This window comes from Lates calcarifer, linkage group LG7_2 (genome assembly GCF_001640805.2).
Source record: "Lates calcarifer isolate ASB-BC8 linkage group LG7_2, TLL_Latcal_v3, whole genome shotgun sequence".
Lineage (NCBI taxonomy): Eukaryota > Metazoa > Chordata > Actinopteri > Centropomidae > Lates > Lates calcarifer.
In genome coordinates, this window is record NC_066854.1 from 10,737,663 (window position 1) to 10,763,025 (window position 25,363).

At 39.6% G+C, this 25,363-nt stretch overlaps 1 long non-coding RNA gene across 1 annotated transcript; it reads left to right on the top strand.

Annotated features, from left to right (window-relative positions):
- The first annotated feature begins 351 nt into the window (after positions 1 to 351).
- Positions 352 to 23,507, top strand: LOC108900627 (uncharacterized). The gene is made up of 3 exons (XR_001963768.2): positions 352 to 1,019; positions 6,289 to 6,397; positions 23,117 to 23,507. It is a non-coding gene; the product is annotated as an uncharacterized LOC108900627 (long non-coding RNA).
- The last annotated feature ends 1,856 nt before the right edge of the window (positions 23,508 to 25,363 follow it).

Sequence of the window (25,363 nt, forward strand, 5' to 3'; positions counted from 1 at the left end):
GATAAAAAACATTGTTCAGGCAGCATCATGCCTCTAAGCCTATTTACTGTTGCAGATTAGTCATGTGCACCTAATGTCTAATGTCTATGTGACAGGGTTGTATTTATCGTACATCCTCAAAAGTCCCTCTACTCTTAGCTGAAACTACAGTATGAGAAGCTTTCAGACCAAAACCTTGAATGATGGATGACTGACTTTTATTGGAGTTCCTCTGGGTTCCTCCTTTCATCTCATTCCTCTTTTATTTCTCTTCTGTAAATGACTGCTTCATTGAAGGGCTCATTTGGTTTTAAGAATGTTTTTTATTGTCTATACATCAAGTCTGAAGAAGTGGGGAAGGTGAGCTAAGCTCAGTTGCTGTAAAACTCTGTGATGTAAACCTTTTAAATTCTCCAAACATGTATTGACGTATGATGTATTTTTCCTTCAGGAGCAGAGATGCCCGATTTCTGCAGAGCTGTTGTTGCTGTTTGAGAGTCACAGAGAGGTGAAGCGTCTACAGACTCTGACCTGCTGCCTCTGTTCTGGGTTTGATACTATGTAATGAGTCTGTCCTGATGAAGTATACCTAACCTTTGAACTTGCTGTGGAGGGAATTGGAGTATCCCAAAAACTAAAGGTCAAAGTGATATCATCTAGCAATTATGGTGTTTGTTATGGTGTATGTGTTTTTCTCGTGGTGGTTTTTCAAGTTCATTTCTCCATGACTGATGTTGCTCCCTCAGCTACAATAACACTATATGAGGGGCAAAAGATTGAAATCTCTCCGACATGGAGTTTTCCAAATTCAGCATGGATTCAACAGCACATTTTTATTGCAAACTAATTACAAAACAGGGAGGACGAGACCCAGAGAGAGGAAGAGCAGAGGTCAGCATTCCTGCCGGTCCTCAGAGACTCGCAGCAGAGAGAGCCCAGGCATCATGAAGCTGCAGAAAGCACACAGTGTCCCACTTAAAACAAGAAATGGTCGACTCAGTGATCAGAGCTGCCCTGTTTTAATACAGCTTGAACACATGGTATGTAAAATTTACAAAGCAGTTACATGCATTTAAAAGATGTCTGCATTTTTGGATGACAGTACAAAGAATGGAGTGAGTGGTTTTTGTATAAATTTGGTTTGGCAAGAGAGTCAGTAGATTGTTAAAGCAGACCTTCATTTAGAGCTCAGTGTTTTTGAAGCAAAATTCAGGATGTCATTGAAGCTGAAGGTAGAAATCACCCAACTGTTCTGTGTCAGTGGTAGTCATGGTCATCCATTGGCTGATGTAGGCTCACTGCAGTTTCACTGACTGTGAAAGCATCATTGGTGAAACTTGGCCGACGCGTACGTGAACGTCAAAGTTATTCAGCCTCAAAACACTTGTGTGAAATTAGTTATGACACATGCTTTTTCGATAACAGTAAATTTATAATCAGTTTATGCAATTCACCAAGTTTTCTTGCATTGTAAAGAGATGAAATACATCATTTAATAAAAGTCTGACGCACATGAAATGGCAGGAGGAATTTTGGCCTTAAACACATACAAAGAGAGCAGCCAGAGCTGCAGGCAGACTCTCCACCTGGACTGACTCTACAGTTTATCATCACTCCTGTGTAGGCAGGTTGCTTGGTCTTTAGCAGCAGTGGATCTCTTTCATCATCAAGTTTAGTCTGAGCAGCTGATAACGCCACAACCCTGCCAATCAATTTTTATTTTATTATATTTGATGTATAAATATACATGTGCACAAAACCCATGCATGGTATTTATTAAAGCAGACTGTGTGGAAATTTGCACAAATATTGCTCTTCTAGATTTTTAACCAAATTTCAGTGCATACAGTGATTGTAAAATGTCAGTCAAAGGCACATTAAGACATTATTTCGATTTTCTATCTCTGTACTTGCTTATGTTTTTTCTTGATACAGTTATATAAATAGCTGCAGCAGTGTGTGCTGGTTGCATCTGTTGTGGCATTGTTGGAAAACCTCATTGCTGTTGCACAATCAGTGAGAGTGCCCTTTTTCTTCTTCTTCTTCACCATTCTTCCCACTGACAGGTCCAAAGACTGCTGCAGCAGGCAGACATACTGACGCCATTTCTATTTCCCTGTTTGTGGCTAACGTAGGAGTGGAAATGAGACGAGTGCATGTGCTCCCAGTTCCATAATGATCGAGATTTATATACGTTTCTGTCCTTGTGCATACACATACAGTTTTATACATCTGACTCCTGATGTTTCTGGTACAGTGGGAGTACTGCACTGTACTCCTGAAGAATAATAATTAAGGTCATTAGTCTCTGAGATCTGGTTGTCAAAATTTTTGATCCTCTTCCAAAACAATTTTTACCCAATGATGAATTGTCCAAACATGAGTTGCGTCAGTTGGGTCAGCATGCAGCATGCAGTTTTTGAGTCAGAATCTGACATCTGTCGACCTTCCTCTAATGTTTCATAGAGGTTTCATTAATTACAATCTGACAGTTTGAAGTATTTAAAGCGGTGTGTTGGTGAGAGAGCGTTCACATCATGATGACGTTTGTTGTTAGCATAAAGAGGTGTCTGTTTGCCATTAAGTTTACGTGTATGTATCATTTTCTAAAGAAGTGATGACAATGATCGCGAAAATATCAGTGATGATGTCACAGGAAGTTTCACCAGGATTAACATTTTTCTTCAACGTCAACATTTCATCAGATGGGTGACTACAGTACGTTTCTGGTTATTGTGGCGTCCATGTGTTCTAGCTGCTCCACAGAGTACAGTAACTTGTAGATGAAGTATCCACTGCAGTATACAATACTGAATATGGAGTGTGAGGTATCAGTATGTTCACATAAATGTTATTAATTCAAAATGAGTGTGATTTCCAAAACATCAATAAGCATTTATTAGTGGATAGTTTATTTTGTTGTCATTAGAACACTCACTTTTTCCACACAAATCTAATTAGCACAATTCAGAAATGGCATGTAATGTTGTTTGAATTAGTTCAATGATTTTGTTGTCTGCAGTGAAGAATGAGAATGAGAAAGTACTTTTACTTTTAAATACTTGCACACTTTTGGAGAAGCAGTAAGGTTGAAAAGCTTCTTGACATATCATACTATGTTCTCTGATGTATATAAAGCCTGAATGGAAACAGCCACAGTCTAAAGCAGCACATCAGGTTTCAGTTATCTGCTGGTCTTTGGAGGATGTGTCAGTTGGAAAAATGTAAATTCCTTTTTTTTTTAACAGAACATAAAATCCTGCTGAGCGGTAAACACCAAACCACAGACATCAACAGTATTTATCTTTATTGCAAGTTATTAAAGCAGCATTACTGTAATGTACCAGATGTCTACACACACACCCTCCTTCTGTAGTCAGCATTTGTCAGCATTTAATATCTGCTGCCTATAAGAGGTTTTTCTGCATCAATATGGAGACAGGTTTGCTTATTCTAACAAAATCAACCTTTTCATATCGTTATATGCATTGTGTGTTTATACACACAGTGTGCTCTGTGTGTGTGTTGGTGTGTTAAGGTCACTCACAGCTTAATTTAGAACTTCCCTACAGTATATGAACCTAAAGTTGAGAAAACATCCTCCTCTCTGTGCCTCTCTCTGTCTCCACATGTACGACTTGGTAAACATCCTCCTCTCTCTCTGTTCCTTAGGAATGTCCTACAGCGTTTATGTTTTTGATGAGAGAGACTGTGTGTGTGTGTGTGTGTGTGTGTGTGTGTGTGTGTGTGTGTGTTTGTGTGTGCACGATAAGCCCAGACAACTTGGTCTTGTCAGAACCATGTATGTGCGGTAACTTCTTTTGTGTTTAATGACGTCAGAGCTCTCATCTCTCTTTTGTTTCTACATTCCTATTCAACCTCACACAAACACACACACATGCTCTGTTGGTACAGTGTTGTGTTTCAGCATGTCATGTTTAGGCTGTGGTGCACAGTGTGTGACAGAATCTTTTATTTCTGGTATAAATGGTTGAATATTATTTGTCCCCATCAGTGGGTTAAATCAGTGTGACAGTATTAAGATGCGTTCAGTGATCCAATCTGAGCAACAGTGTGCATGGTTGCTGGCACACCCTTGTACCTGCTTTTTCTCTTGCTATTGCAAAGTTGCTGGAAACTTACTGTATTTATCTATGGTTGTTAGAATCACCTGCAGTCTGGGCAGGTATGATAAGTCGCTAAAGTCAAAGACTGTTTGCCCTTTGTTCAGATCAGAGCTGCAGAGTCTGAATGATTCAGAAGGTCTGGAACATGCTTTATTTGAAGCACACTGACTCTGTCATTGGCTCTCTGTTCTCTCAGCACATGACTGATGGTTTGGTTTGATGACTGCAGGTTGATACTTTGGTCTGACACTGAAAGGTGTTATTTCTTGCCTTTTGTGAGCATGACTGCAACACATAAAGATGGAGGATAGTGTTTTAGTGGTGTAATTGCAGAGACACAGACACACCAGAATGTCAGTGCAGCAGAATAAACGCTGACAACAGCGTAGGCCACTTTTGTGGGTTATGGTGTAGGCTCTGTGTTGCTCCAATGCACAAGTGTAACAAAATCTCCCACAGCACCCCTAAAATCCCCCAAACGCCCATTAAAAACCTCCTGGAGGACTAGTAGGACTTCTTAAAGCACCACTGAAACCTCATCAATGGCCACTACAACCTCCTAACATTGCCATGAACCTTCGAAAGGACCTCTAGAACTTTATCATTGACCACTAAAACTCCCAAAACTACACCACATATAGACCCCTCTCAATGATCATTAGAACATCCAAAACCTCTGGAGTTGACTGAATACTGACCCATTCACTTGGAAGGCCACTGATGTATAAATATGTCACTGGAATGGGTCATTAGTTGGGGTGAAAGGTTAAGCTGAAAGCTGTGGGTATGAAGGCTGAGGGTGATGAGGGCGGTGGATCAATTTAAGTGTAGATTGATGCAAATCCTCTGCAGGCTGTTAGCACTCAATATCATTGTCATCTATGTCTTATTGAAGCATTGGATTCTAGTTCTACCATCAGTCTTCATCACTCACTGTTTGTAGACGTTTATACCAATACACTGGATCTTCTTTAGAGTCTGACTGTAACCTACCAACTGTTAATGAAACAAAACAGGTCTATCCAGTGTGCAGGCACATACAACAGATTAAATAGCTCCCATGTGGTGACTGCACAGGTCAGCTACATACATTAAACATGTGATGTATTTATGAATGGTGAATGATGAATGGGGGTGTGAGGGGAGAAGTGAATAGATCAGGAGATTTCTCTATTCTGGTCACTGTTCAAGAATTATGTGGGAATAAGAATCTGTTAGCAGGATAAATGGTTGGTGTGTGTGTGTGTGTTATTGATCAAGGAGCAAGTCAGCTGATGTACGAGCAGATGCTTCATCCCATTTAGGCTTTTGCTTCACTGTGTCCTTGAGAAAGGGTACACACACACACACACACACACACACACACACAGACACAGCAGAGTTGATTTAGTGGTTGTAGTAAAGTGGGGCAGATAAATCAGGTGAATGTGGCAGCTGCATGGTTTGGTTTGAAGCATTTGTATGAATCATTTTTTAAAAACTTCGGTTGATTTATGGCTTCTTAATATAGTGTGTATAACCAACAGAAAACCAGCCTCAGTAACAGCATTGTTTGTACTGGCTGAAGTGAGTCCTGTGAAACCATCAGTGTTCTCTCTGCTGATGTTTTGTGGTATTGATTGGTTTGGCAGAACAATATACGATTCCTTTTTTTCTGAGGAGAAAGGAAGTAGAGAGACTTTCTATGTGATGTAAAATAATTTCAGAACGGAACTGTGGCTGAATATCATCTGCTCTTATAAAGAACTGAGACATTTACAGAAGTAATGCAGTGCTGGCAGAAATGATATGGCACTCAGCCAGTAATCTTTGTAGTATTAAAGCAAATAAAATGTAAAGCTTGTAATTATCTCTCACCTCCTCTAGGTTATGATAAACTATTACAAAACTGCAATAGGAAAAAAAAAAAAATCAGTGATGTCAGCAAATCACTGAAACAGAAACTTGCAGCAGCTTGAAGACAGTTGACTTTTTCCTACTGGTTGGGACTTGTTTGAATTATTATGTAACATTGTAGCTGTGACGTGATTCCATACTGCACACTAACCCTATATATTCATACTAATTGTTATAGTGCACAGTTCACACAAACTGTGACTTTAGACTGTCTCTGCTGGTGAAACCTCACAGGAAAAGCCAGTGGTTTTCCAAATGTTTGATATTTTTTCTTTTTCTTCCTCAGATCATCTTCCAGCTTCTTCACCTGTGTGTCTGGTTCTCTGTCTGCATGAAGTTGAGCAGTCAGAGCAACAGCGAGAAACAAAACAAGTCAAAGCAAGAAATCAACACAGGTACCCACCCTAACACCTTGTGTGACTGATTATGGTTAACACCCACAGCATTCACTTGCATTAGGAAGGATCAACAGATAAGCACAATGCTAACTTGTACATGACACATGGAAACTACCACTACTACTGCTTGTACTACAACTAGTACTTACTGTATCACTACTGCTAAAACTACTGCCTCTGCAGCAGCTGCTAGCACAGCCTCAGTCATAGCATTACTGCAGCAGAGTCAAGACAACGTGCACTTTCATTTGTCATGTGAGCTATTTATCATGTCTTGTGTTTTTCTGAAGTAGCAAATTCACATGTGGTTTCTCACATAGTGTGCTGTAACCACAGTTCAGCATGCATTTGTCTTGTGACGGTTTAGAATTGTAAACATAGTTGCATCAGTTCCTCTTCAGCATTAGCTCCACTGTGTGTGAGTGAAAAGCCAAAATGACTTCTCTCTGAACTGAAAATACAGACTGTCTGATCTTTGTTGAAAACCATCAAAGTCAGTGGATGTCTGATTGAGCTGATGTGCAGATAGAGCAGGTCATTGGGTATGTTAATGATGTTCGTATGAAAAATTGCCTTAAAGCAACAAAATGTAACTTGCAGCCATGAATGGTAATGAATTCTGTTGAGTCTGAGTGGTTAGATTGTTGTGATGTGCAGAAAACAAAGCCTATCAGTCTGTTGGCCAGAGCTCCAACTGCGTAGGCCCACTTACTGAACTAAAACGCACCCATACCCATGATCTTAACCTGCAGGTCCTTTAAAACAGTGATTCCCAACAAGGGGTACTTGTATCCCAAGGGATCCTTCTGTAATTGCAGTGTGTGTGTGTGTGTGTGTGTGTGTGTGTGTGTGTGTGTGTGTGTGTGTGTGTGGAAAGACTGTGGAGCAGCTTAGGCAATTTGAAATAATGGAAACAAACAGTTTTAACTGCTCTTCAGGCCGTTTTAAAGACAAATCTCCGACTGCACTTAAGTTTATTAAAAAAGTCACGTTCAGTTTCTCTACTCAGCAGTTAAAGGCTGTAGGATTAATGGGCTGACCTCAGAAATGACTCATCGGTTGGTACTTCACAGCTGCAGTTGTTAGCAGCCTAGTTGCACTTTCTCAGAACTTATGCAACGTTTAATGAATTCCAGGAAGTGTTGTTATGAACTGAAACTTGACTTTAGTAATACCAAGTGCTTTCTAGAAATTAATTAATTAAATTCGTTCTGCCTGTGAATTAACCTTTTCTTTACTGGGCAGTTGCAGTTGCAGATATTAGTTGTTTTAAAAATTCAGGTTTTTTTTTTTTTGTTAAAATATGCTGAGACTTAATATTTTACAAATATCTATAAGTATAGACCAATGAGCTGCTTCAGGCTGTGTTTCCAGAAGCGCTGCTTTCTGCCATATCATCCGGAAACACAGAGGATGAGGGTGTAAGGGAGTGGAGACATGGCAGAAAAGGAGAGATAAGGAGAGGTCCATCAAAATTTATGGATGATGGGGTCAGAGGAAAAAGGAGTTTGACATGAGACGTGATCAGAGGAAGGTAGATGTAGATTATCAGTGGAGAGCAGAGGAAATAGTTTGAAGGGAGTGGATAAATAGAGATAAAATGATACTTCCATGTTTATATATAGTTTAGGGCACCCAAAGGAGTAAAATAACATTTTTACTCCTAGTTTGAGCACTTCCATGTTCCGTTTTTGATTTGTAGCAGCAGTTTTATGTTACTGTCACTGCAGGGTCTCCTCTGTAGTGTTGTTGACACAATCCCCTGCACACTCACACACGCACAAAACACACAGTTTGCTTTAGCTCAGATAACTGCAACAGACTGATTCTGATAGCAGAGAAACTGACTTCTTCTGAAGAATAAGACAAACAAGAAGCATCCACATGTTAAGCATTTATTTACCTCTAATAAAAAAGTCAACATGAATTTGTTGTTAAAATCCAGCAGTGCATTTTCTGCAGCAGCAGCACAGAAGTAGCCTGGACGTCCTCCAGGAAGATCCAGGGGCATTTCCAGGCCAAATGACACTTAAAATCCCTCCAGCATGTTGTGGCTATAGTCCAATTTAACCTTGTTCACACTTGGCATTAACACAAGTCTTGGGTGGTGCGATCACAAGGGAACAGCTCTAAGTAAATGAGTTCACACCTAGCTTTAGATAGCATCTCCACATACATCTTGAGTAAAAACTTGTCAGATCTCACTTCCCCGTTCTATATGCAGATAATTTCTCTGTATTATTTCTGTTCCCGAAGAGCAAATGTGTTATTTTTAATAGATGGGCGGCAAAAATGCATTTCCTGCCCTTAGTCTGCTGGAAATTAAAAGAAGAAGCAGAAATGAGCAGATACTTCCACTTAGGCAGAGAATGGCAGTTGAATAGGAGCTCCTTCAGTGTGGCTCAGGACTTTCACTTCCACACTGCTAAGACAATGTGGCCATATGTGGCTCAGACCACTACTGAATGTGGTCTGAGTGATCAGATCTCAGTACATCTTGGGTAAATTCTCACCTGTGCTGAGCTGTGTGATCAGATCATCCAAGATGCAGATTAATGCCAGGTGTGAAAAGGACCTTAGTCCTGTAATAAATACTGCTTTCAAATACTTTAACATTTAAATTGTTTAGTTTTCAGTATTGTTGATTAAAACCTATGGTCATTTCCGAGGCTATAGTTTGTGATGTTTAGTGTAGTTTGCAATATATTATAGGGTATTTCTAATATTTTGCTCTACCACATGTTGTATCTAAATTACATGGACCCAGAATTAGAACAGCTTTTAGTCTAACATAGTCCAGAGTAGCACGACAACAAAGAACAGCCCTAAAATGCCATAGAAACGGGTCAATTGAAATAAGCAGGTGAGTGTGTCGCTCAGTGTGGGTTCCAGGGGTTGCGAATGTTAAATGTTATTAATACAGCCTGAACCAGGAAGGATATGTCTGTTATGACTGAACAAATCACCACACGCAAGTTGGTGCACTGCTCTGCTAGAACTTATGATGTGCCGTCTGTCTTTGTAAAAACATCAACTGCACACAACACAAAATGAATTGTTCTGAGGAGAGAAGGATTAAAATCAAACCTCTGCTGCCTGATGGAGGCCACTGTAGACATGACTTTCCCTCCTGTAAAAGATGCTGTAATCAAAACACTATATTGTAACAGGGACAATGAACAGCCAATAAGATCAATAGTGCATGTTTAATAGCTCAGGGGTCATTTGTGTAGTACTCATTTATTATGGACTGAGTTCAGCACATTGTCCTAAAATCCAAAGACCATGCACTGTGCATTAAAAGAGAAGGACATGTCTAAGGATGATGAGGCACACGAGGTCTGACAGAAGCACTGTGGCAAATGGTAATGACACAGCCTTACCCTCACATTTATCAAACTGTTTGCTGAAGCCAATAACAGCTTGAACCACTGACACATAATCTTTTGACTGATGCATTATGGGTCTTTTGAGGAGCGTAATCTCCATATAATTCACCTGCACAAAACCTGATTTGTTTGACAGAATCTAAAATCATTTGACTCTCTGTTTCATGACTGTGGTGTCAGATTTCTTAGAGCAGCAGCTGGTGGAGTCTTGCTTTCTGCTTTTCAGGAGGAAATTTGATGAATTCAAATTGAACAGGCTGAGGTCACAAGACGAAATATCATAGGTTTTATGGTAGACTCACAGGCCTCATTGACCTTCACTTTATTGATCCACAGGAAGCCACCATCCAGAAAGCTTTCTGTTTTAAAGAATTGTCTCCAAACAAAGTCCACACCACCATTCGACCAACGACAGGATCAACCAAACTGCACAGTCAGTGAAAATGTTCCCTTCAGAATGAAATTTGAAAAGATTTCTCACAAAGAATGAACCTCAGGGTGGAATATATCATTTAAATAACCACCTTATCATTGATGGTTACAACAACAAACAGAGAAGAAACATTACACATGACAGAAATAGAAATACTCATTGTAAGTCATGAGATAGTGAGTCATACTTATGAGATATTACATCATAAACACGTTTCTGGGTTGTCTGTCTGTCTATCCCATTCTCGTGAATGTGATATCTAAGGAATACCTTGAGGGAATTTCTTCAAATTTAGTAATATTCACTTGGATTCAAGGATGAGCTGATTAGAATTTGAGGTCAAAGGTCACTGTGACCTCACAAAACACTTTTTTAGCCATAACCCAAGAATGCTATGCCAGTTGCGACAAAATATCACACAAATGCCCAATAGGATGAAATAATGAAGGGATGACATTTTGTATCCAAAAGGTCAAAGGTCAACTTCACAGTGACACCATAATGTTCTGCAAGAAGGCTTTTCTGACCTCTATTAAACATCATAACTCAGGAACAGAAGGGGAAGTTTTGACCATATTTCTGCAGCTTGACTGGTCAGTGGCATAAAACCACAAGGCGGTAATTCTCCTCTTGGCAGAGATAGAATTCCACAAAAATTCTGTTCTTATTATGAGAAAATCTAAGGAGAAGACGTCATAGTACTGGAAACAGCACTGGATTGACAGGTGATTTCTGGGAAATGCAGTACAAAAACATCCCAGTTTAAACCAGCTGTGCAGATGCAGCCAAAGTGAATAAGTATTTGATAGTTAAACCAGATACTGGTTACTTCATTATTTGCTGACACATCATGCCAGGAAGTAGGTGCGCACACACACACATACACACACTCACAGAAGATTACAATAAGTTACAAAGCTTCATTAACATACACACAAGGCCAGAAGGCTGCAGCCTCATCCAATCATATTAGAACATATTAATATGCAGTAAGACTTCACCTTGAAAACAGATGCTGTTCAGAGCTGAAGTCTAGTGACGTGGTTGCGTTTCTGGCCAGGATGAAAAGAGCGTGGGAATACTGAGCTGGTCACATTTCAGGCCTGTAATAATGTTCTGTTATCAGGAAGATTATCTATGAAGAATTCCCAGCTCTCTGTGGTTCCTTTCAAATCAGTCGGGATCTCCTTTGAAACCAGATATCTTTTTTCCTTTGTCATATTGACATGATTTCCTTCTGAATAAACAGCCTACAATTTATACATGACAGCTGTAGAACTATTATAAGTCTATTATAAGTTCCATAGAGGGATGCATTTATTAAATCTGTACCATCCTCAAAATCCCCTCTTAAGACAAGTTTTTGAAGATGATCATTTCTGATTCCAGCTGAGACAGTTTGTTTAAATAAAACCATTTGGAAATTATTGCAGGGTGGAACAGTGGTGCCCGGGGCCTTTCTATGTGGAGTTTGCATGCTCTCCCTGTGCTTGCCTTGATTTTCTCCAGGTACTCTGGCTTCCTCCCACCATCCCATAGACTGTAGGTGTGAATGTGAGTGTGAATAGTTGTTTGTCTATATATGTTGTGCCCTGTAATGGACTGCGACCCTTAATGGAAGTGGTATGGATAAAGGAATGGGAGTGAAATTTTTGCTTTAGAAATAAGGATGGAAAAATGTGGAAAAGGCTGGTATCATCAGCACAATTTAAAGGTATACTGTGCAGCTGCTGTATGTACACACAGCATGCAAAGTTGGCCCCTCTTCCCCATCTCAATGAGCGAGAGCGAGCAGTGGTGGTCAGGTGAGCTAGCGAGTGAATAAAGAGAGGGAGCAGAGAAATGGAACACTATTTCCTGTTTGTTTTTAATAAACACGCCTCACAACTCTGCAGGGAGGCACCACACTGCCTGATTTTGTGAATGCAGCCTAAGGGTACACATCTATCTGTCCACTGTGGCCACCCTGCTCTGTGTGTCTGTAGCTCAGCCCTGCCCTCGGACAGACCTGCAGCTTTTTATACACCCATAACACTAACAGAAGAGAGGATGTAACATGGTTGCTATGTTTTTAGAGTGTCCCACCCTCACGCCCTGCACGCTGTTTTTGGCTGAGGTCACCCATAACCCAAAGATTGCAGCCCAGAAACAACCCAAACACAACAATATAAGAAGAAATTAAGAAAATACAGGCAGACAGCAGGATCTCTTCAGATGAATACACCACCACACACTTCTAGTTGATCTTAAGTGATGAGTTTAAACTTTTTTTGTTATACCTTTAACAAAAGCCAAATCAGATGTCCATCCAAAATGGTTTTCCATTACTAAGATAATTTGAGAGCCATTTGTGAGTCAGTCCATAGAAGTCATGTAATTACTAAAGAGCAGAATATGAAATGAGCGAAGCATATTCACTATAGTTCAAAGCAGTATTCATTTTGTCAAACAGCTGAATAACAACCATCAGTAGAATGATTTTCTCTGATTCTCCACTCATGTAAATGCTCTTTTATTCATTTTAAAAGACACCAGAGTTGACATACTTTGGAAAAACATGGAAGGACAAAGAGAATTTAAATCTGCACATGACCTTACTAAAAGATCCAGAATATGACAGCTAAAGCATAGATGTGACATAAAACTCTTCTGGCTTCACTTAACATCATTATTCTTTCAGTTTGCAATCAATAACATCTATTCACCCTGAGAGTAACCACAGAAACATCAGCAGGAGGACAACAGCAACATCCGTCTGCCATCAGTCTCTGAAGAAAACAGATACTTTCTGTCTGCTGACTGTATAGATGCCGGAATTTATGTCTTTCATTTACTGGGAGAAATCGACTCAGTAAACTAACAGGTTTAGTTTGGCTTGAGCTGAACAGTAGAAGAGCAAAGACATTTTTCCAAACCACCCTTTTGACATTATTTGATTTTTAGTCGTGATTTGATTGGAGGGTTCGACCCCAAAGTTCCACTATTTGTAATACTGTGTGTGTGTGTGTGTGTGTGTGTGTGTGTGTGTGTGTGCTTCTAGCTGTGCCTGTTCACTGGCGATTATTCAGAATTTAGTTTCTTATAACAAGTCCTGACAGGGCTCAGTGTTGGCTCACATAAAGCACTAGCGCACTTCTCCAAACACACACACCCACATCCAGAAAAAAGTGGAGAGAGACAACTTATAACATGCCATATTCTCAGTCAGACTGCTTTGTTGATTTTTTTTAGTTGCACCATTGGCCTTGCAGAGAATCTCTCAGGGATTGTTGCTTCATAGAGAAGAGAAAAAAAGGAAGACAAAGAGAAAGGGAGAGTTTCTTAGAGCTCAGAGTTTTCTTACTCGTACAGAGAGGCTGGTATGGCACCAGGCATTAGCTCACAGCTGTTCACAAAGACCAGCTAGGGAGCCACTTACCTGAGTGAAACGGCCATTTCGAAACAAACCGGTGACTCAGGTTCACAGCAGATACTTTGATGCTGTAACAGTTCGAGTTATAGCATGACCTCAGGAAATGGGCTGTCATCACTTTGCTCTCACATGTGGTTAGAAAAGGGTCTCCCTCTCTGAGACCATATTCGAAATTCACAAGATGTCTGTGATAAAATGAAGAAACTGTAAAGAGGAAATGTAAGAGATTCAAACAAAGAAAAACTGGCGATTTGTAAAAAAATGACAAACTGACAAAATATGGTAAAAGCTTATCAAGAGAAGTCAGACATATAACTGAATACATCAATAAATAATATTGGTTATACTTTTTCTTTAGCCTCTAATCACATCTAATCAGATTTTATCTTTTAACGTTGCATTTGAATACCATGCCACTTCCATGACATTTCACCATTTTGATTAGTGTTGGGGGTTACAAAGTAGTGAAATGGTGAAGTGTGAAAAGCAAACTGCGTGTTATTCATACACCATTTTGTTAGACCGGGCTGATTAGCTGATAAAATGATAAACCATTCCTCTATTAATCTTTCTCTGGTTTATTTGATTTTTCAATTAGAAGCATGTCATTAAACTTTACATGGCATTTAAGTGACCATTACATAAACCATTTTGTGAGTAATGAATATAAAACAAAGGTTTCTGTATGTTAGCTGTGCAGAATATAAAGAGCATTTGACATTATCAGCTGATGAGACAGACAGACCTATTGAGAGCTGAATACAGCAAGTGCAGCTCTCGAGAGAGTCAGAGTGGGGGAGGGGAGTGACAGTTACTGCTACTGTACATGAATGAAACTGACATGTTCAGACCTGGAACAGGAAGCGCTGACGGAAACTCTTAATTCATCATTCTGCTACAAGAAAAAAATGCATCCCCCAAAATCTGACTCAAGCAGTTATGTGTCAGTTATCAAGTTCCTCAGTTGCAGGTACAATCTCCTCCAGTACAACTGAGTGTTTAGGTGACCACACTGTCAGCAGCCCAGCAGGAGAGGTGCCAGGATTTTATATCTGAGCTTTGACTCTGGAAATCTGATCTTTCACTTCACAGATACTGAGCAAAGGCATGAAATATAGGTCAAACATGACGCTGTCAGCTGATACAGGAGGTTAGTGTACAGTAACTCTGCAGGTACAGCCCTGTCGCAGAAGCCAGCTTCTTTTCACTTTCACTTTCTTGACTGACTCCATGACATTTACATCCGGAAACTGATCTTTAGAATCCATTCTTCCCTATATCTGCACAGTGTTTCCTGTGCCACTGGCTGCCACATAACCCCTGAGGCAGATCTTGCCTCGACTTCCTCAAGTTCCCTTTTTAACTGCCACATCTTAATGGCATTTCTGACAGTGGAAATAACAAGCTGGAAGCACTCTGATGACTCTTTATAGCCTTCTCCTCTTTGCAGGCTTCAGTTAGCTTTCATACTCATCTAAATGTTTTAATTGGTTTTGCAGTTACTTAACATTAGCCCCTGATGGTTGAATTTTCTTTATGCTAATATAATATTAGCAAGGCTAATATTGTCATGACTCTGATGTAAATAAACAGTTTGCTTTTGGCTTTGTTGTGGAATGTCATGAGACAACAGTTAAGCTAAAATGGAGCTATGTTAGTTTTGATGTGGTTAACTGGAACTTTTGTTACTGTAATTATGTCACTTGAGAGGGGGGCAAATGTCAAGCTCACTGAAGCTGACAGAGGCTGAACTGTAATGACCTTGTGACAGTTTCTCTTTTAGTTGGAGTGGTTGTGAAGTCAATTTCTCCTCTCTTTTAATTGACCAAACAGCAGCTGGAGTTGCTGTAAAGAGCAAAAACCACATAATTCTTTTGGCTACCACATCCACCAACCCCTGGGTTTATAAATTACTGTCAAATCAAGGAAGAGGCATAAGAAAAATGCTCCCTGACTCATTTGTGTCTCTGCACACTTGCTCTTACAGTGGATTAGTGCTATCTATTAAGTAACAGTGACAGCTTAAGTAGTTCATTGTTTTAGCTAGAACAAAATCAGAAACAGTGGGACACACACTTAACCTCTCCCCTAGACAAAACATGTCTGGACCACTGACTCCTCACTCTGTCAACTTTCAAACACAAAGATACACACATCTTTTACCTAGTCAACTTTGGACACTTGTTCTTTTGTCTTTGCCAGTTTCTCTACATTCACAACATCATGTTATTCATGCTTACCCACACTGTTTTTGTAGTTTCCTCTCTGAGCAGATGTATCCTGAGGGGGGCACAGACTCATCTCCACTGATAAAATTCCTCACAAAGCAAATGAGCAAACCACACTGCTGTCACTCAACTTCTTATCATCAACTATGAGGCCAGGGTTAGTCATTTTGTTAATACTGTACGCCATATCTGTAGCACTTCATTAGCATTATAAACACAAATACATACCAAGGACTTGTCAAAATAATCAGTGTTATTTTAATATGAAGGTAAACGCATGACATGCAGCTGTGTCTGGTGAGCACTGATGCTGGCTTCTGTCTGCTCAGTTTGACAGTCCTGATATCACAGCAGACATTTTTGCTAATATTTGGTATTTTTATGCTCGATCCACAGTTTCACTTAAAAACAGACTTGTCATAATTATGAAAGTTGCAGCAAAAAAATATTTAAGCTGGGATTTTCAAGTTATAGTCAGATCTGTTCATGTAACGTTAATGTTTTTTAATCATACACTAATTATTGTATCCAAACTAAAAATAGAAAAGAAAACGTTTTTAGTTTTTAAACCAGCTTGGTTTCTGTAGCAAATGTCTGTGTACACCCTCACAACCATTCCAGATATTACTCTGAAGAAGGTGCAGTAAACAGCGACCTGTTATTGTGAAGGCCTGCTGTTTATCCTGCACAAATAGGAGTCTGGAATCCCTCCTGAAGGCAGCTCACTACGGCCCTAAAAAACCAAATATCGGCAATCCCTGCCTTGTTCCAGAGCCTCTGTGCTGCTCCTGGTCCACTGAATCATTGAGGCCTCTATTTATTGCAGATTTACTAAATTATCAACTGGTATGTTTATTTGAGAATCCAGCACCTCACCCCCTTTAAGTAGTAGTGTTTTCTCTAAATCTCACCAAAACAGAAATCCTTGGTCAAACAGACACACAAACCTGCAGCTCTTTATACATCCATGACACGAACAGAGCAGAAGAGAGACAGACAGCGATGTAAACTGGTTGCCAAAAACTAGATTCTTGAGCACACAGCAAACAGGATCTTGTGTATCAACCAAGGATAACTGTGTGTTCCATCCCAGTTAAAGATCTTGAGGTTGAGCAATGTAGCTCCACAAAGTCATTATTTCATAACTCTGCTTCACAATACACAACTCCCATCCCACGTTCCCTTCAGGAGCACACTTTGCTGTAACTTCTGCATCTGGCTTGAGTGTGGAGACCAGTACTGTCATGGACATTGGACATTATTAAAGCCCCATACTCCTTATAATACTCCTCTTAATCATTATAGCTTTGAATAGGTTGAAAAACCAAGGCCAGTGCTCCTTTCATAAGTGAAAACTGGCAAAAAATATCTGTCAGCCTTTTTTTTCAAGATGCAAACGAGACTAAAACTAGATTTAAAAAGTAACATTTGAAAATGAAACTGTTACGAAACTTCTCCACTTTCATCAGTGATTCAAAGACAAAAGATATTGTGAAAGATGGACAAATAAACCATGTCATTAAAATACTATCAAAATTAACACTGATTAAAACATTCTTGCTGCTTCATCCATCATTAACATCCTGTTATGATTGGGCTGGTTTTGCTGCAAACAAGTGGCGCTGCCTTAGAAACTAGTGTAATTACCTCATGTGTGCCCACACAGCCTCAGCATGAGGTGAAATAATTAACATGGACATTTGTAGTTTCCCTGCAGTCAACTGAGCTATTTCATTACAGACAGTTACTTTCTTTCTGAGTCATAACGTGTCCTGTTGTTTCTCATGGTCTAAGTTTTCACACAGATGTTGTGAGTGTATCTCTGCTCTTAGATGGCTGAACTGTGGAAAGCCTGCGTGTTGCCATATTTAACCATACTAGGTGTCCAGAGACTATTTGTCACTGCTGTGTGTAATAGTGGACATTTATGAGTTAGGCAATCCCTGTGTTTTCTCTGTACAGTTTGACCAAAGGGAAACTCCCTCCCCAGCTCATCCATCTTCTCTCACCACCTCTCTCCTCTGCAGATCACTGTCATTCCTCCTGTTGTTGTTGTGAATGAGCCGTGAGATTTGTACTGATGTGTGAGAGTGGAGGAGAGCCGTCTGCGGTTTGCAGAGGAAGTGGTTAGTGATTTAGGGGGAGAGGAGAGAAGCGGAGAGAGACATCTGTTTAAACTCAGCCCTGTCTCTGGGATCAACACACCTCTCCTGTCTGATTCATACGCTGTGTTTCGCAACAGTCAGTTAAGCAGGAATTAAGCTAAATAGGCCCCAGGAAGGAGGATGGAGAAGATGTCATGAAATTCAAATGATCCCAAAATTCCTCTTAAGCACCCCCCGAGGTAGCATTATTATTCGACACTTCATTACACAACTCTTTAGATTTTATTGTGTCACATTTTTTTTGTTTTTTTCATTTTGAATCAGAATTCTTGAGTACTTTCCTGTGATGATTCCAACTTTATGGCAGGGACTAGCAACTGCAGAAGTTAGAACAAGCAGAGAACATTTTAACTGAGTGGGAGGACTAACTAACTAACATTTATTCTTGAGAAAGGACTGTGGAGATTTGGAAAACCGAGCCAAAGGGAAAACATCCTGATGTCAGACAGGCTGCATCATAACTGCTGCGAGTGTTTGGTTTAACTTATGTTTGCAACCCTGAGATAAATGGAACCTGAGCATCAATCTATCCTTACTGACACACACGTGAAGCAGATTTCAGAAGGATTGTGGAAAACAGGACTGTCCAAGCCACAACATTAAAACCAGTTACTGTTGGATCCATGACAGGATAGCTCCATGGAGTCACGATATTTACACCAAATTCTGACTTTACGCCTTAAAGTGACAGCAGAAAATGAGATTAATCAGACCAGGTGACAAAGACATTTTCAAATTATTCAAACCATCCTGTCTGTCGCCAACAATTAAAGTCACTAAGATCACATCTATTTGGAACAACTGCTCATCTTGAACATGTCCATGTTCCTGCCACATGATTGGCTGATTAGATACTTGCATTAATGAGCAGGAAATCATCCTGTGTCCTCCCCTCACCAAGAGTCAGGTACACATTGCTTCACTTAACAACACTTATACAGCTTGCCTTTGAAATTCCTTGCTGTGAAATTCTCGGTCTCTTACTCATGCAGTGTCAGTACCAGAGGATGATACAGATGAAATCGTGGCACTGAACTCTTCATCTGATTTTAATTTCAGCCCAGGTCTTTCCTCCATCACATCTGAATACAGTGGTATTCCAGCAACTCCCGTGTTCTGCTCAGTAAAATTTGCCCTTTTGTCAGTGGAGTCTGGTAGTGATATAGTGGTAGTGATGTTTCTGTTCAAACAAAAATTATCTTAACCTTTAACAAAAAACATCTCTGTATGAATTCTATCTATGATGTTGTCTGACAGTAGCAGCTATTTGTGGTGGCGCTGCAAAGAGTTGTATGTCTGCAGCTTTCAGCCCACATATCTAACAGTAATCTTTTTGAATCTGATTTCAAACTGATTCGCCTCAGGCCTGGCTCTCGTGGTTAAAGTCTTATTTTTCTGAAAGAGCACAGTGTGTTTGCTCTAATTATTCTAGCCTCCGTATCTTCTGGTGTGAAGTATGGAGAATACATAGTACATGTAGTGTAATCCATGAGATCCTGCAGATGAGATAACTGTAGATTCTATGAAAACCACTGCATCCCTCTAATCCTCAAGTGAGAGAGATGTTTGTTCCCTCAACCACATGAGCATCCAGACTGTATCTCTCTCACTCTCTCTCTCTCTCTGTCTCTCTCTGTCTCTCTCTCTCTGCCCTTATTCTGTCCTCCCTATCTCCACTGGCTGTCCTTTACTTCTGTGGCAGTGCTTCATTCCAGATGTTTTCTCAGATGATACAAATCTGTGATGAATAAAATGTGACTTGACTTTAATTTAACCATAAAGGAGCTCATTTGCCACAACTGCAATCACCAGGTGATGTCAATCACATGTTTATAGTGTGGTAAAATGCTTCTTCCATGGTAGAAATTGATATATGAGCGAAACATTTCTGTCCTTCAACGTGACACTGATTGCTAACAGCTTCAGGATGTCATTTCTGTAATTCACTCTGAGGTACAGGAAAACACAGAGTCGCCTTGCATATATCACCTTCTCAAGCTCTGCAGAAGTTGGAGCTTTACCTTTAGATTCACTTACAGTCGCCTCACTCTTAGAGCAACATTTACATGAGCATCTGAGTTTAGAAACTTTATCTTCTCACATGTAAATATGTCTAGGTGGGTTTGATGCATGGTCAATAAAACCCCTTACTAGGTAAATTAATTAATTTGAGTTTATCCTCCCTCAGTTCATCACTCTACAACTACTCTCAGGATGTTAAACAGATGTTGAATATCTTCCTTGCTACAAAATATCTTATATTTCCTTTGGATCATTTTTACACTTGAATAACTTGCACTCAATCTTGTTATCTTCAGCCTAGAGAAAAAACATTCTATTGACTATTTCTAAGCTCTGCCCCCCTTAGTTACCGTTGCTATACACCTGTTGATCTCTCTATTCTAACACTGAATATATTGCAGTATACAATGAGAACAGTAGCAGATTTGCCACTCAGAATTCCTTGTAATGTCTTTGATTTCACACAGAAGTAAACAGAAGCAGCTTGTCGTGTTATTGTAACACCTTAACACCATTTCAGGTGATGTTGGCTGGTGTTGGACAGAGCTGCTAATGAAACCTGAACTCTGAAACAGCAGCATTTCAGCTTCCACACAGTGGAAGTGATGATCCTGAAGGAGGCTTTTTCCAATGTAACCTGAAACTGTAGGTCATGCTAATGTTTGCAGCTTATGAGCAGCAATCTGATTCAGGTGTAAAGACAAGGTCAAATCCATGTCAGCATCTCACACACAGGAACTTTGAGTTTGAGTTTTACACACAGTTTCCTGCGTTGTATCTGTACATAGATGTTCACAAAAGCACTTCTTGTTTCACTTATTTCCTTGTGTAAAGACATTTATTTTCTTTTTTTTTTTGAACAAATGCATCTTTTCTATCCATGGACAAACTTGAATTTCTCATGCAGATTTAAATATCATGTTTAAAAGGGTTGATTTACAACTACAAAAAAGGAATGATTTGTGAACATCAATTTACAAGCTCTAAAATTTTTAATTTTAGACAATAGAGGAGGAGGTACATTAACTGTATATATAAAAACGACCATTATTAATGAACAGTTGTTTAACATCTTTTGCTGAAACAAGCCATTTATGGTGTTTGTTCTCTGTCTGATTGTTTTGTCAACTAGAAATCCCCCTATTTGGATTTTTAATAGGAAGAGTGCTTCCCTTCAAATGAGGCATGACAGTCCTCAGTTTTCAGTTTTGTGGTTTCAAATATGTTCACACTGTGACTGGATGTGATTTCTGTGAGAAAAGCCTTGCAGACAAATAAAGCAGTTTTAAAAGCGATTAGCAGAGGAATGTTCCCTCATTATAGTGAGGATGAGTGCTAATTTTCAAATGAAAATCTACAATCAGAGTGGAAAAGCACAGCAACAAAGGAGTTAAACCTTTATCCTATGGGTTATGTTGGTTTCACTGGGATGTGACTGACAAAATTACAGTAGACAGAGCATCACCTAGTTGTTAAAAAGTGTGTTTAGGAGGCTATAAAACTGAGTTTTATTCTTGTTTATTGACTCCTCTTGCAAAAACAAACTGAGACCTTGTAAAACGCAGTTCTCAGACTCTCAAACTCAAATATGGGAGCCTCCTAATCAGTAATATCAGTCAAACACTGTGCTCTTGTTCTGACATGTTCACTTCCCCCAAAGCTACACTTTCCTGTGTGCACCATGACCCAGTGAACTCCCACTTAAAAGCCTGTTTTCTAACCTTTGAACTCATTATGAGCTGTTTGCTGCAGAGATGAGGGCACCTCTCTTCATTTTTGTCTCTTGGTCAGTAATTAAGTTGTTTAAAACTAGAACACCTAAGTATTTTTTATGCACAACCATGAGAAGTGTGAGAGAGGTTGCTGGTCTGGGAGACCTGAGGTTACAAGGTGATACAGGAAACTAAAACAATTGTATTCATTTACCTTTTCCATTTTTTATCTACAAGGCAAATCAACTCTCTCAGAACTAGGGCTGTGAAATGCGCATTTGAAAGTGGGAAGTATTGTTATTCATCAACTGTGTGTGTGATGATTCATTGATTTTCCATCATGATGATGGAACAAACCGGTAGCATCACTGACACATTTCTCAGTGTGAGGAATAGTATAGGTGGCAATTTACAATAGGATTACATTGCAGCTGCTGTTCACAGTTGCACAGCTTCACTGATTCCAAAGATTTTTGTCCCTAACAATCATACACCAAAGAAAAGGGAAATGAGGCACAGTTTCAAAAATAACAGAGTTATCCTTTAAAGGAATGAATGTAGGCTTCCTTACATACATAGTGTTGAGTAATATTTTGACTTTATTCTCAAACTATTCTAACTATTCTCAAATTATCATGTGTTTTCCTAACAGTGTCCCTGAAACTCAGGCGTAAATGTCTATATAATCTTTTCTACAGTTATCTCTACAGTTGGGTCGGCCTCTAGTAATATGATGCCACTCTCTGGAATCAGCAAAGTAATCTGCATGCTCTCATACACAAACTCAACACACACGTCAGCTGCTTCCTTCCTCTGACATAATCACTACAAAGAAAAGAAGAGATTATCCAATTAACCAGACAGGGTTAATTAATCAACAGATCAATTAGACTGAATAAACTGGGTTAAGGCTGATGTGTTCCTGATGTCTGGATGTAATTGTTTATTGGTGAGACATTAATTGACATACAACAAGCAGGATGTATAGTGAATTATGGGTAATTATTGAGGGAAATAGCATTCCTGTCAACATGTAATTGAATGACATGTGCTTTCAACGGTGTAGGTTTGAGTGTGAGTTACAGGGCTTTGGTCTTATCAAACCATGATAGCTACAGTTTGATCTTAATAAGGTGGTGGCATTGATGGAGGACATCATTATCTGGACTGTGACCAGCCAGTGCTGTTGTTTTGTGTAGGCCTAGCAGTTGTCTGCTAGCCATGTCTGTAAAATCATATCTCATGTCCCATTGTACGAATGTTTGTTGAATTTGTTGTCTGGAGTCATAGGTGTGGAGTCGTTTTGAGGATATATTAACTTTGAATTGTTTGATTCATTCTTCTATTTGCTCCAGATCCCTGAGGGCATTACTGTGATTTCACATTCATGAGAACGGGATGGATGGATGGATGGTCAACCAGAAAACATAATTCCTCCAGCTACAACTGTCACCGGTGCAGAGGCATGACTAACTGCAGGGCAGGCAAGTAGATCCCTATCCAGTATAGTACAGCAGAATCCTTTCTTTGTTTGCTTTCAGCTGAACTCAGAGACAAGTAAATATGTGACCTCCATATGGTGTTTTGCTGGAGTCACGCTTCCCAAATCTGTGCAGGGGAGATGGTGAGTGCAGTGTTACTAAAAAAAGGGCCCAGGTGGGAAAACTCCAGAATTTCCCTTTATGTAAATGTGTCAAGATTACACAGAAAATACTCATTTAACAGGACTGACTTCAACACCTTAGCTAATTTGTACAGAAGTGAAAAGCACTGAAGTATCAGATTAAAAGTAGTCATAGTGAAAGGTTGTGGTCTTAACAATCAGGAAGAGTGAGGTTGTGATGACTTCCTTGTGAGGAAAAGAACATGAGGGCTGAAGTGAATACTACTCTTCATCATGGTTGTTGTTTATGTTTTGATCAGAGGAAAGATCAGTGAGTCATCTTAAAAGCATGCAAAGACACAGGAAGTCACCGTTACATAACTGTAAACCAGAAGACAATTAATGATATTTTTAATACACATGGTAGTTGATATTGCAGGACAGTGACCAGGCACCAGTCAAAAACTGATAAATATACATATGCTATAATACACCAATACACACACTCATCAACTGTTCACACCAATGTCTGATTGCAAAGAGGCTCTTAGCTCCTTGATGTTGGAGAGAAAGCTGAAAAGGGAGAGTGAGGGAGATTAATTTGCAGAATGGATTGAAAGAGAAAGAGACGAGTGATGGGCATATAAATGGGTGGTACCATTTAATGTCGTCAATCCTGGACCATAAGTCTAGAAAATTTTATTAAGTCACACTTATTGGCTGGTGGTGGGAGGAGTGGAGAAAAGGAAAGGTTGGAGGAAGAGAGGAGTAAGGAGAGAGAAAACTCTTCATGAAACCAGAATCATTTAATGCTTAAATCTGGGAAACTGTATGTCTGGATTGATTGATTGTTATTGTCTAGATAAACGTCTGGTGTTTGGTATCCACAGAAAAACATGAATTATGTCAAAACAGTAGTGTGATTACCTCACCCCCTCTGCATCTGCATGTTTACTTCAGAAAAATATCAGTACCCTGTACTCATTTATGACGAGTGGGTGGAAATCGTCTAGACTGCTTTATTTTTTGACGTCTGTGTTTTAGCTGCTCACAAAATACAGAAAGCAGTATTTTAACCAACAAAACTATGTCAAAGTTAAAGACGGTAACAATACATGTGGAAATGAGGAGTGTAAATAGAATGATTTAGGAGTGGGAATAGATAAGTGAGACTGGCACTGGACCACATTGCTTGATTTTTCTTCAAAAACTGGAGGGTGTGTGGACGAATGTGAAAGATGAATGTGAAATTGATCTGATGTGTTTGTGATTAAAAAATGAGACTGTTGACAAAATTCTGACATGGTCTCAAGATGGTTCCTAACTTTAGACCATGGGTTTATAGTCTACTGTCAAGTCTGTGCTGCTTCAGAATCAGATCAGGAGATAAACCTGTGTAACATGGGATATAGCACTTTAAAAGTAAGTTCACCATCAAACTCATTTACTCAAGGAGCTGTCTCCAGTGGTGGAAAGCTCTTGTTTCACTTCTGTTTCTATAACTTTCCTCCTCTTGAAATAGGCACGCAAACCTTCTAGCCCAGGCTAGCTGTTAATGCTAACATAATGGAAAATGGAAAACCAGAAGAGTGAAGTCAGTCATTTCCAAATTCCTTAAATTTTGCTTCTTTAAACAAACAAAAAATTCCAAGTGCAAATTTATATTTGAATTTCTTGTTTCCATAAATAATTTGCCATCATTTTGCTGATGTTCACATTTATGATCATAAAACTGTGGCCACTGGGAACTGGGTTCTCCCTCAGGGCTAGTTAAGTTAAATCACAGAAATAAGATGTGTTGAAATGGTGGAAAACACAACATGAACAAAGCAACCCCAAAATATGTGGGGGGAGCATTGTTCAAGACCGACATACAGAAACTGCAACACACATGTCTGACTGACGGCTAGATTCCCCACATCTGGAACCCATCCACCTCCTGTGTATATGTGTGTGTGTGTGTGTGTGGAGGAAGAGTTGCAAAGCAGGTCAGGCTGAA